Below are 15,272 nucleotides of genomic sequence, written 5' to 3' on the forward strand. Positions count from 1 at the left end.
TTTTGTAAATCAATAAAATGATTAGAAGAATGATTAAAAAGAGTAAATCCGGAGGTGTAAAGTCCAGGTTCAGAAAGTAAAAGTCCTCCTCAGTATTTTGTTCGAATCACCTGGATTTGCTAATTAGCACAGTTTTTCAGCCAGGAGATATAACTAATTAGTGAAATCAGCTGGCTGAGTTCATGGACGAAATAAACATATGGCAGGACTTTTACAGTAAATCTCTCACAAAAAAACAAACAAACAAAAAAAAACTGACACATCTTGTCAGTGCAGACAAGGGAAGAGGAGCAATCTCAACTAGATGGTAAAGTTCGTAGACAAACTTTAAGTTGGCTTGGAAAAGCCTAGCCAGAAAGTTTGAAAAAGTTTGCAGAAAGAAAGAATAATTAGTTTGAAAAAAAGAAAAAAAGAAATAGTTAGAAATAAAGAAAGATTAGTTTGAAAAAAGAACAAAAAGAAAGAAAGAAATCTTAGATTAAAATAAATAATAGTAAGAAAGAAAGAATAGTTAGAAAGAAAGAAAAATAAAGAAAGAAAGATGGATTAGTTATAAAAAAGAAAGATTAGTTAGAAATAAAGAAATATTAGTTTGAAAAAAACAAAGAAAAGTAAAATAGAAAGAATGGTTAGAAATGTTAGGAAAAATAAAGAATAGATAGAGAGAAAGAAAGAAAGATTGATTAGTTAGAATGAAAGAAAATGGATTAGTTAGAAAGAAATTTAGATTAGTTAGAAAGAAAGAAAGACAGATTAGTTAGAAAGAAAGAAAGACAGATTAGTTAGAAAGAAAGAAAAATTAGTTAGAAAAAAGAAAGGTAAAGTAAAAAAGAAAGAATAGTTAGAAAGAATAGTTGAAAGAAAGAGAATGAAAGAAAGATGTGTAGGGAGAACCCAGGGGACAAACGAGCGTGTGCTCTGGAGATTATCACGTGAAACGAAACAATATCTAATCAGAAAGCGAGATGATGGAAGACGGAAGCATAACAAACGTAGTCATGGGGTCATGGCGCAGCACAAAGTTAAATTGATGTGGACATTAGAGATGGAGGGAGTGAGGGTTCAATCTTCAGTTTGGCTGGCAGGAGCCACTGGCATGTCCCATGACCTGCCAGTGGCAGTTTTTGTGTTTTGTGTTCCTCCCTAGCTAGCTAATTTAATATGCATCTGTTGATATGATGTTCTCTTACGAGAGGTTCTCTCGTATTGCGTAAGTTTAGCTTACGCTATGGGAAAGATTCATCTTCTCGAGATACTGAAGCCAAAAAATTCTCCTTAATTTTGTATTCCTTGTCAACGCAGTGCAGCAGCTAGCAGACCTAGAGCAGGCCAACTCGCGTGCTCATTGGCTGCCCTGCGGCAACTGCTGCAGCCCACCAGGGAGCCCAGCGTGACGTCACGCCCAATGAAGGGCGCCCGCGCCTTCATAGCGTCACAGCCCGCCAGAATGGGCGTGGTTTAGCGTATAAAAGTAGGGGCTGTAGGCTGAATTCTCTGATTTTTCGTCTCTTCAGCAAGCTCTTCGCATCGCTGGATTTGAGAGAAGCCACCGCCGCCATCGAACAGCGAACAGCCAGCTTAGGACAGCGCTGAGGAAGCCGGCCGTCTTCGCCACCTTCAGCCATCCGTGCGAGCTACGCTATCCGGCGACGTATCCTTTTTGCCTTGCAAAAAAAAAAAAACGTCTAAAAGAGCAGCGAGCGTCTTTTTCAAGATGCCTCACACTTCCTGCGGCTCGTGTAGAGCCCCGCTCAGCACCGGAGACCGCCACCTGATCTGCGCTCTCTGCCTGGGCCTGGAACACGCAGAGCTTGCCCTCGCGTCCGGGGGCTGCGAGCTCTGTGAGGAGCTTCCGCTGTCGACCCTGCGGGCTCGACTCGAGGGGTTTAACACCGCAGCAGTCTCTCCGCCCTCTGTGGGACCGCGCAGGAAGAAGCACCGTTCCCTGAGACAGCCGGAACCTGTGGCCACAGCGACGCTCTCGCCGGAGAACCTCCCTCGAGCCTCGCCTTCTCCGCCTCTCCTCACTGACGCGCAGCTGCCGCTTACGAGCCTCACTGCCGTCGCATCGGAGGATGAGGCCGAGGAACACGCCAGGAAAGACTGCTGCTCCATCCTGGCATCGGACAGCGAGGAATGGTCGCTTTATTCCGCCACCTCGTCGTTCCAGGGAATCTACCCGTACCCGCGCTGGAGCTGATGCGGAACTGATGCGCCTGCTGACACAGGCTGTTGACCGCCTCGGGCTCGAGTGGTCGCTGCCAGAGGAACCCGCGCCGAACAGGCTTGACGGCTGTTTTCTTCAGAGTCGCCGCCGCCATACAGCTTCAGCAAATAGGCCGTTCCATTCCTGCTGGAACTTCATGCGGAGCTGACGAAGTCGTGGAGTACACCTTTTTCTTCAAGACTTCAGTCACAGGCCTCCGCGTCGCTCTCCCAAGTGAATGAGGCAATGAACCTCTTCCTGCCGCGATGCTCGAGTTATGCCACAGGCCGCTCTCGCGAGAGACAGAGCCAGCCACCCGTGCGAACCAGCACCCAGCGTCCAGCACAGCCTCAGCCTTCGCAGCGACGCCAGGGCGGCCGCCCTAGATCGCGCTCAGACAGCAGTCACAGACCGCCGCACCCCAGAGGGCCTCGGCAAAGAATTACGCTGAAGTATGAGCACGCGAAGCCCTCCTAACAGCGAGAGAGAAAAGATGCGCGTGTCCCGCTGCGGCCGGACCGCCGTCAAAGTTAATTTCCCTGTCAGTCCCCTTCAAACAGGCTACTGCAGTGGTTCAATTAGCAGCCAACAAGCCGGTTTATTCACCCTCTCGCCTGCACACAAACGCCGTTTTCACGGCGACCCAGAGAAATCTCAAAAAGAGTATAATGTCTGGTCCGGCTCACGCCGTCAGTGTTTTAAGTGGTAAAAGTGCCCACGCCCCAGTGTTCACCCCTACACATAAGCACTCCGAATCCCGTGTCACTCACAGAGCACACTCTCATGAAGCGCAGAAAAGCCGCTCGTGTGTTGAATGTAAGAAATGTGTCAACAGGTCTGTGCCCACTATCTGCCCGCTCTGTTACACGATAAAAAAGCAGGTTATGAATGTAAGTCTCGTGCCCGCCAGACTCGTGCCCGCCAGACTCGTGCCCGCCAGCACGCTTGCTAACACAAACCTCCCCCCGGGCCCCGCCCGCGCGTCTAAGTGTTATCACAAAACGCAGGGCGTTAATAAAACACTCCCCATCCAGTATGATCGGGGCGTCAGATACAGTTGTAAGTCTCGTGCCCGCGTACACGCGCTCACGCTTACAGAAAGCTTTTCCGCCCGGTGCGCTGCTCGCGCGTCAAAGTGTGGTAAAAGTATGTTCCCCATCCCTTATGATTGGGACATCTCACATAAGTCAGCCGAAACGGCTGTCAGCGAGCAGCCATTGCCCAGAACCGAGAGAGCGCGCCGCGCTTTAGGCTCCGGTTCAGTTTCACAAGCCCGCAAATGGCGGCGGTCTGAACCCGGAGGCCATTCGCCCCCTAGCGGCTCACATAGCTGCGTGGGAAACTATCCCAGGGATTTCAGAATGGGTATTGAGCAAAATAAAGCAGGGTTATACACAGCCCGGACCGCGACGATAAGGAATGCGGAAGTAGCACACCTACTTCAGGCAGAAATAGCAAAGCTGCTGTGCAAAGGGGCTATAGAAAAGGTACCGCCTTCTCTGAGCGAGTCAGGCTTTTACAGCCGATATTTTCTCGTACCCAAGAAGGACGGAGCCTTCAGACCTATCCTAGATCTGAAACATTTGAACAAGGTACTTGCGAAAAGACCGTTCAAAATGCTTACGACCAGAAAAATCCTCGCGCACGTTCGCCCGAGGGATTGGTTTATTTCTCTAGATCTGAAGGATGCCTATTTTCTGATTCAGATAGTACCCCGTCACAGACGATTTTTGAGATTCGCCTTCGACGGTCAGGTATTTCAATTAACCGTCCTGCTGTTCGGCCTGTCCCTAGCACCCCGTACATTTACGAAGTGCATGGACGCGGCGCTCGCCCCGCTGAGAAGTCAGGGGCTGCGAATAATGAACTATCTGGACGATTGGCTGATACTGGCACAGTCAGAGACAGAACTGCTATCTCACAGAACAGTGCTTCTCAGTCATCTGGAAAGCTTGGGTCTCACGGTCAACTGGACCAAGAGCTCATTACTGCCCAGCCAGTCAATTTCCTTTTTAGGAATAGAACTGGACTCGGTGACCATGACGGCTCGTTTATCGACACAGCGCGCGTGCCGTGTTCGCCACCTAGCCGCGTCTTTCCAGAAGGGCAGCTTTCTCCCTTTGAAAACTTTTCAGAGGATGTTGGGCTGTATGGCATCAGCTGCAGCGGTGCTTCAGCTGGGCCTACTGCGCATGCGCCCGCTCCAACGCTGGCTGAATGCTCGCGTGTCCCGCCGAGCCTGGGTGTCTGGCGGCCAGAAAGTCAGAGTGACTCAGACCTGCATAGCGGCTCTGCAGCCCTGGTTAGTGGCCGACTGGTACCAGCAGGGAGTAATGATGGGAACCATCTCTTATCGGAAAGTCATCTCGACAGACGCGTCCAACTCAGGTTGGGGCGCGCTGTTCGAGGGCAGACCTGTCTTTGGCCAGTGGTCAGACCAGGAGAAGGGTTTTAACATAAACTGTCTGGAGATGATAGCGGTCGAGAACACGCTGAAGTGCTTCCTCCCATTCATACAGGACCAGCATGTTCTTGTCCGCTCGGACAACATGTCTGTGGTATCCTATGTAAACCGTCAGGGCGGTGTCAGATCCAGAAATCTCTGCAATCTGAAGGAACACCTCCTTATTTGGTCTCAGATGCACCTGCGCTCGCTGAGGGCGGCGCATGTGCCTAGCCACTTGAACGACGGCCCAGACAAACTGTCCAGGGACAATGTTCCCCCAGGGGAATGGTCCCTGCACCCCCAAACGGTCCAGAAACTGTGGCGCCTATTCGGCAGAGCGGAAGTTGACCTATTTGCGTCAAGAGACAACGCTCAATGCCCGACGTTCTTCTCGAAGGATGAGGACGCGCTGGCCCAGGTTTGGCCCAGCCTCCCGCTATATGCTTTCCCTCTGGTCTCTCTGTTGCCACAGGTGATCAAGAGAATCAGGGAAACGCGCCACTCAGTGCTCCTCATAGCCCCGCGTTGGGAGAATCAGATTTGGGTCCCGTAACTAGCACGGCTGTCACATACAGCTCCGTGGCCGATTCCGGTGAGGGCAGATCCGGGCCGAATGACTCTAAGGTCATCCTCAGACCTAGACATGGCTATGTCCCTAAAGTGATGGGCACTCCATTCAGAGTGCAAGTTATTTCATTGTCAGCTCTCCCAGCATCTGACAGCGAAAGTGATGTAAATCTCCTCTGCCCTGTCAGAGCGCTGAGGGTTTACATTACGCGCTCCGTCTCCTTCAGGCGTTCGGAACAATTTTTGTTTCGTTTGGTGGGCGCACCAAGGGTCTCGCCTCCTCGAAACAGAGCCGAAACAGATAACCGCTTATGCGTCGAAAGGTCTGCAATGCCCTCTGGGCATCAGGGCTCATTCCACGAGAGGCGTGGCCTCTTCGTGGGCATGGTCCAGTAGAATTTCTATCCATGACATATGTGTAGCGGCGGGCTGGAGCTCCCCGTCTACCTTTGTCAGCTTTTATAACCTAGAAGTTCCTGCCTTGCAGGCTAAACTGTTGTCAGTTTGAAGGAGAGGTGTATTCTGCCCAGATCTCCTGCTCAGATTACTCTCACATGACTCAGCTCTTCTGGTTGAGCTGCACTAAGTAGGGTATGTGCCATGTGCCTATACAGACCGGCGCGCTGCTCTGTATTTCCTACGTGTGCTTATGTACAAGTGATGGCTACGCACACGCACACGCTTGAATTTCCCCTCCTTCATTGAAAAAACTAATCATCCGAACAATAGCCCTCAACCTCCTTATCGGAATAAAATCCATGCAGAACTCCCCTTCTGCCATCACCTACACACCCAGGTATATTGCAGTGCAAGCACAGATTCAACAAGTACGGCATCCCGGAACTCTTGCTTATATTGTCTGGAAAATACACTCCAGTTCACAACACCTAGTTTAGATAAAATACAGAACAAACAATTTTGAATCATATTGAAGAAAAGCATTAACATAGTACAGAGTCATACAAGGAATTTATTTCTTAAATATTTTAAAAATATTACAGGAAGATGTTAGACAAAGATATGTTTGAATGTTATTGGCTTTGTCAGTAAAGTACCTAAGAGACTTACTTTGTTTATGAACAACATAAACTAGTTAAAAAAAAGTTTGTCAATGCAAACTTTAGGATGGCTTGAGAAAGCCTAGCCTGAAAGTTTGAAATAGTTTTAAAAGCTTGAAGTAGTTTCCAAGCTGAAAGCTCTGAAGGCAATACAGTCTATCAGACAGACAGATAGACATGACAGATAGGCAGATAGAGATAGATGGATAGACAGACAGATAGATATGAAGAACAGACAGATAGATGGATAGATTGCACAGACAGCACAGTGACAACACTGTAAAACTCCCTTGGTTTGTAGACCCAGGTCTCATAGAATGGACTGTGATTTTTATCACAACATGAGCTGCATTGATTTATTTTAACACTTTCACCTTTTTTAAGGACACCCACATCCATCTAGAAAACAAAATCAACAATCAAGTTAAGGTTTGCTAGATTCTATATCTGACATTTACAGGGTTTTTGCCAATAACATGAAGGTCAATTTAAGATTTCCTTTAAAGGTGCAGTGCGTGATTTCTAGTGGTGAGGTTACGATTTGCAACCAACAAAAGTTATGGTGGCCGAGAGGAAAATATGTCATTGTCTGAGCCAGCAGAGAGTAGCCAGTTCAGCGATGATGTTTCTTTACAAGGATAAATTAAGAAATTATGTTTACTTAATTATTCAGTAAAACTGCTCATTCTAAGGTAATACAAATATAACGATTCATTAAGTAAGGTCTACACCACTGAAAACTTCTTTTTCAAGGTAGTGACGAAACGCGCTCTGTAGCGCTGTTCGTTCGCTGTCGGCTACCGTAGAAACATGACGACACAAAATGTTGACCTCCATAGAAGGGGGTGCCCGCGGTTATGGAGATATAAATGTCTCATTCTGATGTAATAAAAACATAACGGTTCATTATGCAAGGTCTTTATACACCACTGAAAACATAGTTATGGATCTTATATTGCATTTTTGTCAATAGATGGTTCTTCGGATGAGACGTTAAACCGATAGCCTGACTCTCTGTGGTCACAAAAAATCCCAGGATGTCCTTCGATAAAGAGTAGGGATGTAACCCCGGTATCCTGGCCAAATTTGCCCCTTGGCCTCTGTCCATCATGGCCTCCTAATCATCCCCATACATTCTGATTGGGCTTCATCTCTCTGTCTCCTCTCCACCAGTAAGCTGGTGTGTGGTGGGCGTTCTGGCGCAATATGGCTGCCGTCGCATCATCCAGGTGGATGCTGCACATTGGTGGTGGTTGAGGAGATTCCCCCTCCTATGTAAAGCGCTTTGAGATCCCAGAAAAAGCGCTATATAAATGTAACAAATTATTATTATTATTATCCTCAGAAATATTACACAATGCACCTTTAACACCTTTTTTTTTAAGAGAAAGAAAATTTCTTGAATAAATTGAATGGAACTCAATACATTAATATGCTCTCTAAATGATAAAAAAAAGACTAAGGAGAATCACAATTAGTTTTATTTTAGCAAAATACAATGTTCAACTCCATTGCTTTTTAATTTATTTTACCACAAATTTATTTAATATAACTCACAGTACATACAATACATTTATAATGTAAATGTAGTGTAGATGTAGTTTATAATTTAAATGTTACTTTTATAGTATGATCTGATACTGAGGAACAACATTTCTTTTGCAATGCAAATATCACACACAAGAGTGTAAAAAAAAAATCAAAAATCAACTACATGACATCATTAATGTACTGTAAGTCTTTCTGCTCTATTTGAAGACATCTTTCAAGCCTTAATCTGTTTAAAGGCGAATTAAGACTTTTAGATATAATTTTAAGACTCGCTGAAACCCTGTCATTTTTAATGCAAACATGCATCATAAAACATTGTCAATACTTTTTTTTTTTTTTAATCTAAAACATTGATGCTCGGCATCTCTTACAATTAAAAGCTGTTAACACAAAAGCACAATTGTTAAAACAGCATAAATAATGCTTATTGACTTACTGCCATCGAATCTATAGCCGGAAGTGATTGAAACAAACTGCGCGTGCACACATGCATATTACATGACGATACGTCATATTTTGCGCATGCGTGGTGACACATACATATGTGACGTGAATACGTGACGTCACCGCACTACAGTCTGCAGCGAGGGGTGTCTCAGGTCACATGACATGCCAGAATCAGACTGCCAACTGCCATCTAGCCACTGGAGAAGGTTTGTTTACTCTTTTTATATATCGATATATAAATCACAAACAAGGTAATGTTTTATTCCAGTTTATGTCGATTATTAACTCTATTGAGAATGTCTTGTGTGTTAACATACTCTGGGTTGGCTGAAATTACACCTGGACACGTTTTTGCAACCAGCATACCTTGTTTTAGTGCTTTATATATATTGATATAACTATATTTATAATATTATGCGCAATCTGTCACGCCCACTGGCGCCTCATCAATAGGTCAAAGATGCGCTAATCACATCTGAAGTAAACTAACCCTGGCAGAAACAGAATCTGCTCCGGAGCAGGTTATGTTCAGAGAGTAAGTTACTACTGCTACTATACCCTGAAAGTTACCTCTGTTTTTGGAACCAAAAGTGGACGTTATCCGCTCACTTGGCCGTAAACATACACACGTATGTCACATAACCTGCTTTCTGGAATACCCCTATGGAATACCCTCCAGATCAACATTGTGAATGAAATTCTATAAAACTTCTGTGAAAACATCAAATGATCATTGGAATGCGCTTCTCATCCCTGCAAAAAGTCCAAAACAAAACAAAAGGTAAGCAGGTATCCATACTAATTTCAGTATAAGCAGAAAGCCATTAAAGGCGAAATCATTTGGTAAAGGATAAAAGCTCCTTGTGGTTTCTCGGTTTGATCGATTTGAGCAACCTTAAACTATACAAAACATAGGCATTTCGAGTTTGTGATAGTCCTTCCTATGAAGAAAATCGCTTAATTCTTACTACTTATTTTGTTATACACACGTTGTAATATTTTTAATGAAATATGAATATAATAAATATGTAATATAGTTCATATATATAGCAAAATACTAATTTTGTTCATTTTTCTAGCTAACTAACATGCTACAGTCATTATATGAGGGATTTTGGTTAAATGGCTCAAGTCCATAAAAAGACAAGTTCAAGTCACTTTCACATATTATTCTATGACAAAGCATACATTAATATTACCCCACTCGTGATTTTATGAAGCTGTTACGTGTCTTGAAAAAGTGGTTGCTAACAAGAGGCTAAATGGGACTACAGAGGCTGTCGGAGACATTAAACGTCTTCATGCCAAACAGGTAAACTCAGTCCACTTTTACAGCCTTGTCATGCTTATAATAATAGTCCTTTTTTAAACTGTTCTAACTCAAACTTTCTGGTTAAATGTTTTTAAATAAAAACTGAAAGAGATTAGTATGCTCAATATGCTTAGTGATGCTAATGTTGACCAAAATTCTGTTTCACAGTATGACTATAATTTTATTTCACGGTAATGATATATTTCACGATATAGTTATTTATATATGCAGTTATTCTCAAAACAATCGACAAAAAGGGCTTTGTATAATGAATGAACCCAAATACTTTAGAAATTAAAAGTACACCTTGTTTGATTTTTTTATTTTATTTGGTAAATTATTTATTTGGTTAACTATTTTGATAGCTTAATATAGTACACAAAACACACTCATCAACTTTTAGATGAACTGCCCCCATCTGATTGATATTAAATACAACTCATAAGTGCAGTTAAACTTTAACTAGAGTGTTGCTGAATAATTTTTCAATCTCATGTTATTGCTTTACTTCATCAATCAGTTTATATAATATCTGAATATTTTATATTGAACAAATCTATTCATAATAAATAAGTTAATTTTTTAGGATATACAAGATGTCTAAATGTGTTCTTCGTTACATTTTTTGCCATGTCAGCTTAATATACTGCGTTTTTAGGGGACTTAATTGTTTTGCTCTTTTTGTGATAGCCTATCTGGCAACCAGTCACCTGGAGCTTTAATCAAAAGAAGTTCAGAAGTGTCAAGTTCAAGTTCAGAAGTAGATTAGAAGGAGAGCAGCAGTATAAAAACCGAATACCAGCTACTGTTGGTGTTAAACTAAACTAAGTAGTTTAAATTACACACACCATGTCGCCTAACTGCGTCATTATTTCACCGTAGCCTGGTAAACACTGACACACCTTTTGCATCAGTAAAATGCGATCGGTTAATTTTTGTGTTAAGTTGTAGCTAATCACGCATCGAATCAAAGGAAGATTTTATCAGCTGGTTCAGTGGCCAATTGTTTGGAGTTAGAAATATATAACTCGCGCTGCATATTTAGTAATTGCCTCAGATACAGGATTACATTCACTTTAACAAGCATGCAGGTTGTTCATTACCTGTTCATGAGACTTTGTTTCATATCATAGTAACCTGCTCTGTCTTGGTGCCAGAGTCCTCTTTGCTTCACGATTTTTTTTCTGTGTGAGAAAATGGCTGTGTGTCGTGAGAACGTGAGAAAAATGTTAATTGTGTGAGTCTCAATTTGAATGCGTAAGAGTTGGCAGCCCTGCAAGACTAAATGAGGGAGGAACCAAACAAGTCCCAGGTTGTACATAATTAATTAATTGATGAGTAACCATTGAAACCAATGCAGCATCCAAATTAGCATAATATCCATCCTAAATAGTATTTAAAATAAGAATTAGTGTGTCCCAAATCATAGTATGTTGACATGAGTATTCCAAAGATACCCCAATGGTCTACTTTTTCCAGTTAGGATCCGAAGTGCAGAGTCCCTGCACACTCTGGGCAAATTCCATTTGGAAGTGAGCATCCATATGCCCTACTCACTCTGAAGGGCAGAGCTCTTGCAGTGGGGACTTTGGATGCAGGACACTTGTGTGTAATAATGAAGCCATTTGGAACGCACTTGGCGAAGGGAGTAATGAAAGACCACGTAATTTCCTCATTAGCGTCACATGGAATGTTACTATGACACAGCTATACAGCGACAACAGGAATGTCTTATTATTGCTGTTTATGGCCTGATTTCACAGACAGGGCTAGGATTAAGCCTTAGTTAAATTAAAACATTTACCTTTTTTTTTTCAATTGTTTACACGCAATTTTGAAAACCAGGTTCTTTTTTTTCAAAATATAATCACAATTATCCAAACACCACACTCAATTTGCATAATTCCTAGATTGTTTGCAAAATGACACACTTCTGTCAAAACATACACACTTCAGTCAAAACATATACACATTTGTGAAAATGCTATTAGTATTTATTCAACCAACACAGTCCTCAATGATCAGACACTATTGCAACCAGTTTCACAGTGCTTTGATAAATAACACATTTGTAAAAATACTAATTTTAGGAAATAGCTTGTGCTAGATTTTTGGCCAGACATTGTTATGTAAGGGATAATTTAGATGAAAAAGTGACAAACCCACAACATTCTTCATGATTAGTTTGAGATATAGGGAGAATGTACACAAATAGGCCTACTACAAACTTACCAACCACTGCACAACATGCTGATGCTGCAGACTGAATATTTCAAGTATTTATTTCAATACTTACAGTATTTCTTACCATAATCAGTTACAGTATTTCTTACCATAATCAGTTACAGTAATCAACCAACAATGAAATCAATGAAACAAATAAAATCTGTAGACAAATAAAAATGACTGCATGAAGTACACTTTGACTCTGATGAAAAACTACTGTAAAAGCAACAAGAATACTGTAACTATTCATCATCTCTCCGTCTGGCTGGATCAAGCCATAAGATTTCATCCACATCACAGGCTATGTCTTCATTGGCAAGGCAACGTTGGATTCGCCTCGTGTGACGAATCCACCCCTGCACAGAAGCTGCTTCGATATGATCATAGGCCTGCTCCATGGCCTGAATGAGGGGCAAACGGTCATAGGGCCACAGGTCATATACCTTCCACCGCCATGCTGAAAAAAACTCTTCTATTGGATTCAGGAAGGGGGAGTATGGGGAAAGGTATAAGACTTCAAATTCAGGGTGCTCATGGAACCAATTCTGGACCAGAGCAGCCCGATGGAATGAGACATTGTCCCAAACGACAATGTACCACATCTGGTCCAGTACCTTCAGTTTTAATGTACTGTGTAGTTAGCTTACCGGTATTTCTGCTGAGTTTTGTTTGAACTCTTTGTCCAGCTTCCATCAGTGACAGTACATGGTTGATAACATGGTCAATAAGTGTTGCACGAATTTCTTGAGTCAAATTTGGTCCTCGTCTTCTTTGTTCAGGTTCTATCAACTCTTCAAGTACTTCTCTACCTCTTCCTCTACCTGGGCCTCTTCCTCTATCTCCTTCTCCTCTTCCTCTACCTGGGCCTCTTCCTCAATCTCCTTCTCTTCCTCTACCTTGGCCTCTTCCTCAATCTCCTTCTCTTCCTCTACCTTGGCCTCTTCCTCTATCTCCTTCTCCTCTTCCTCTACCTGGGCCTCTTCCTCAATCTCCTTCTCTTCCTCTACCTGGGCTTCTTCCTCTTCTCCTCTTCCTCTACCTGGGCTTCTTCCTCTTCTCCTCTTCCTCTACCTGGGCTTCTTCCTCTTCTCCTCTTCCTGGGCCTCTTCCTCTTCTCCTCTTCCTGGGCCTCTTCCTCTTCTCCTCTACCTGGGCCTCTTCCTCTTCTCCTCTTCCTCTACCTGGGCCTCTTCCTCTTCTCCTCTTCCTCTACCTGGGCCTCTTCCTCTATCTCCTTCATCTCCTCTTCCTCTACCTGCTTCTCCTCTTCCTCTACCTGGGCCTCTTCCTCTACCTCCTTCTCCTCTTCCTGGGCCTCTTCCTCTATCTCCTTCTCCTCTTCCTCTAGCTGGGCCTCTTCCTCTATATCCTTCTCTTCCTCTACCTGGACCTCCTCATCTACCTCCTTCTCCTCTTCCTCTACCTGGGCCTCCTCCTCTACCTCTACCTCCTTCTACTCTTCCTCTACCTCCTTCATCTCCTCTTTGAGCTCTCACTCTTCTTCTTCTAGCTCCTTCCATTTTTGTTGAAGACAGGTGAACTCACCTGCTGCCTTTTATAGCACACCTGAGTGCTGCGTTTTCAAATGAGCACGTGTGCTTCCACACCTGGTTGATATGATTATCCAATTCGTTCATTAGTGTGGTCATTGGCAATCCGGGGCTTTGTAATGACAGGGAAGTAATTTCACAATCCTTATCTGTGTCTAATGTGTGAAAATGTGTGTAGAGTTTTACAAATCACTGTGTGTAATGTTCTGCAAAAATGGTGAAGCAGACATTGTGTGTAATGTTGTGCAAAACTGTGGAGGTGTTTTGCTCATTGAAGAAGAATTTGGCAAATCGTGTGGAAATTTTTATTTTAGTGTGTAAACAATCGTAAAAAAAAAAAACTATAAGTAGCTTTTATACACATGCCTTGGAAAAAAAACATTACTGGTGTGCATCTTGAGACAAAACAATGGCACTGACTTATTTTAAGATATGTCAGTGCAATTTGCTTTCAGTTATAACAGCTAAAACATGCATTTTAGGCTTAAGCCTTCTCTGTGAAAACGGGGGAATATGATATACAAATAAATGTACATATACAACAAGGTTTTTAAAATATGCGTTATGTGTGTGTGTGTGTGTGTGTGTGTGTGTGTGTGTGTGTGTAAAGTTAAGCATTAAACAAAGCATTAAACACATTTCTTACCTATACAACTTTTTTAAAACAAAATATAAAATGTATAATGTAAATATGTCAATATATCACAACAAAACAAAACAACTTGAATTATTCTGTTTATACATTTTCTCCAACTCTCCTGCCATATCTAAATTTAAAATGAACCATGAGGATTTACCACCCTGGGACACATGATATTAACCATTAAATTACTTCCTTGAAGTGACCATCTCATGTTCCCTTCACTAACGGACTTCGTGAAGGGATTCAGGCTGGATCCCAAATGGCACACTCTGGGCTTGTGGACCTCCTTCAAGTTCACACTTAGTGATGTCAGGAAGTGCAGACCTAAGGGGCCACGAGGGCACGCGAGAGTGGATTTTGGGACAGGCTTGATGACATCATACCACCGAAAGTCAAACAGCCACAAAACTCCTCCCCTCATTTATCTGATTGGGCGTTCGCAATGATTCCTGGGTAGGTCACTCGTGTGGAGGGCTTCTCTGAAGTCCTCATCGAGGGCAAAAAGGTGGCGCTCGCAAGCACACTTCTGATGCAGAATGGGACACCCTACGGACTCGTACACTTGGTGAGCACGCGCAATTTAAGGCCACGAGACTGCGAGTCTACATGAAATGTGCCATTTGGGATCCAGCCTCAGTTGTTCACTCTCGTTTGAAACCCCTTTATAAATGGCTTCCCCTTCCCGAAGTGCCCTTAAAGTGCAAAAATGCTATTTGGAATTCACCCTCTAATGGCTAATATTGCCCACAGCCCATTGTGTGTTGGACAAGGATTCGATTAGAACTACAAAACTACAAACATGACAGAAGTGCAAGTCCCACGGTTAAGGGGTTTAGATAAAGGGATTTGTGAATAATATGTGAGTGAATAATAATGAGTATCTTACCTGACGAACAGATATTTATTCAATTGTATCCACATTATATTTCATGGACAACAGCATTGTGAAACTTTTATAAAGATACTTTTGGTATTTAACTTTTAAATGTATCTTTATGCAAATTGCAAACACATGCGGAGAGTTAGGCATACCCCTATTACGTCCTGTCCCAAACGGAACATTTCATATGCACTTTCGGTCTTGTGGGCTTACAGTGGCTGCCGTGTTGTCCATTACCGCCATGAAGACCGTAGGGTGTTCCATTTGAATTTTAGGTTTCAGAAGGGTGCTCGCAAACACACCCTTTGCAGTCGATATGCGCCCTTGATGCAGACTTTTGCCGAGCCAGCTCGGAAGCGAGCTCCCGACAGTCATAGTGGCATTAC

Source organism: Siphateles boraxobius, unplaced genomic scaffold, assembly GCF_051911475.1.
Source record: "Siphateles boraxobius isolate OS27281-9 unplaced genomic scaffold, OSU_SipBor_1 16, whole genome shotgun sequence".
Classification (NCBI taxonomy): domain Eukaryota; kingdom Metazoa; phylum Chordata; class Actinopteri; order Cypriniformes; family Leuciscidae; genus Siphateles; species Siphateles boraxobius.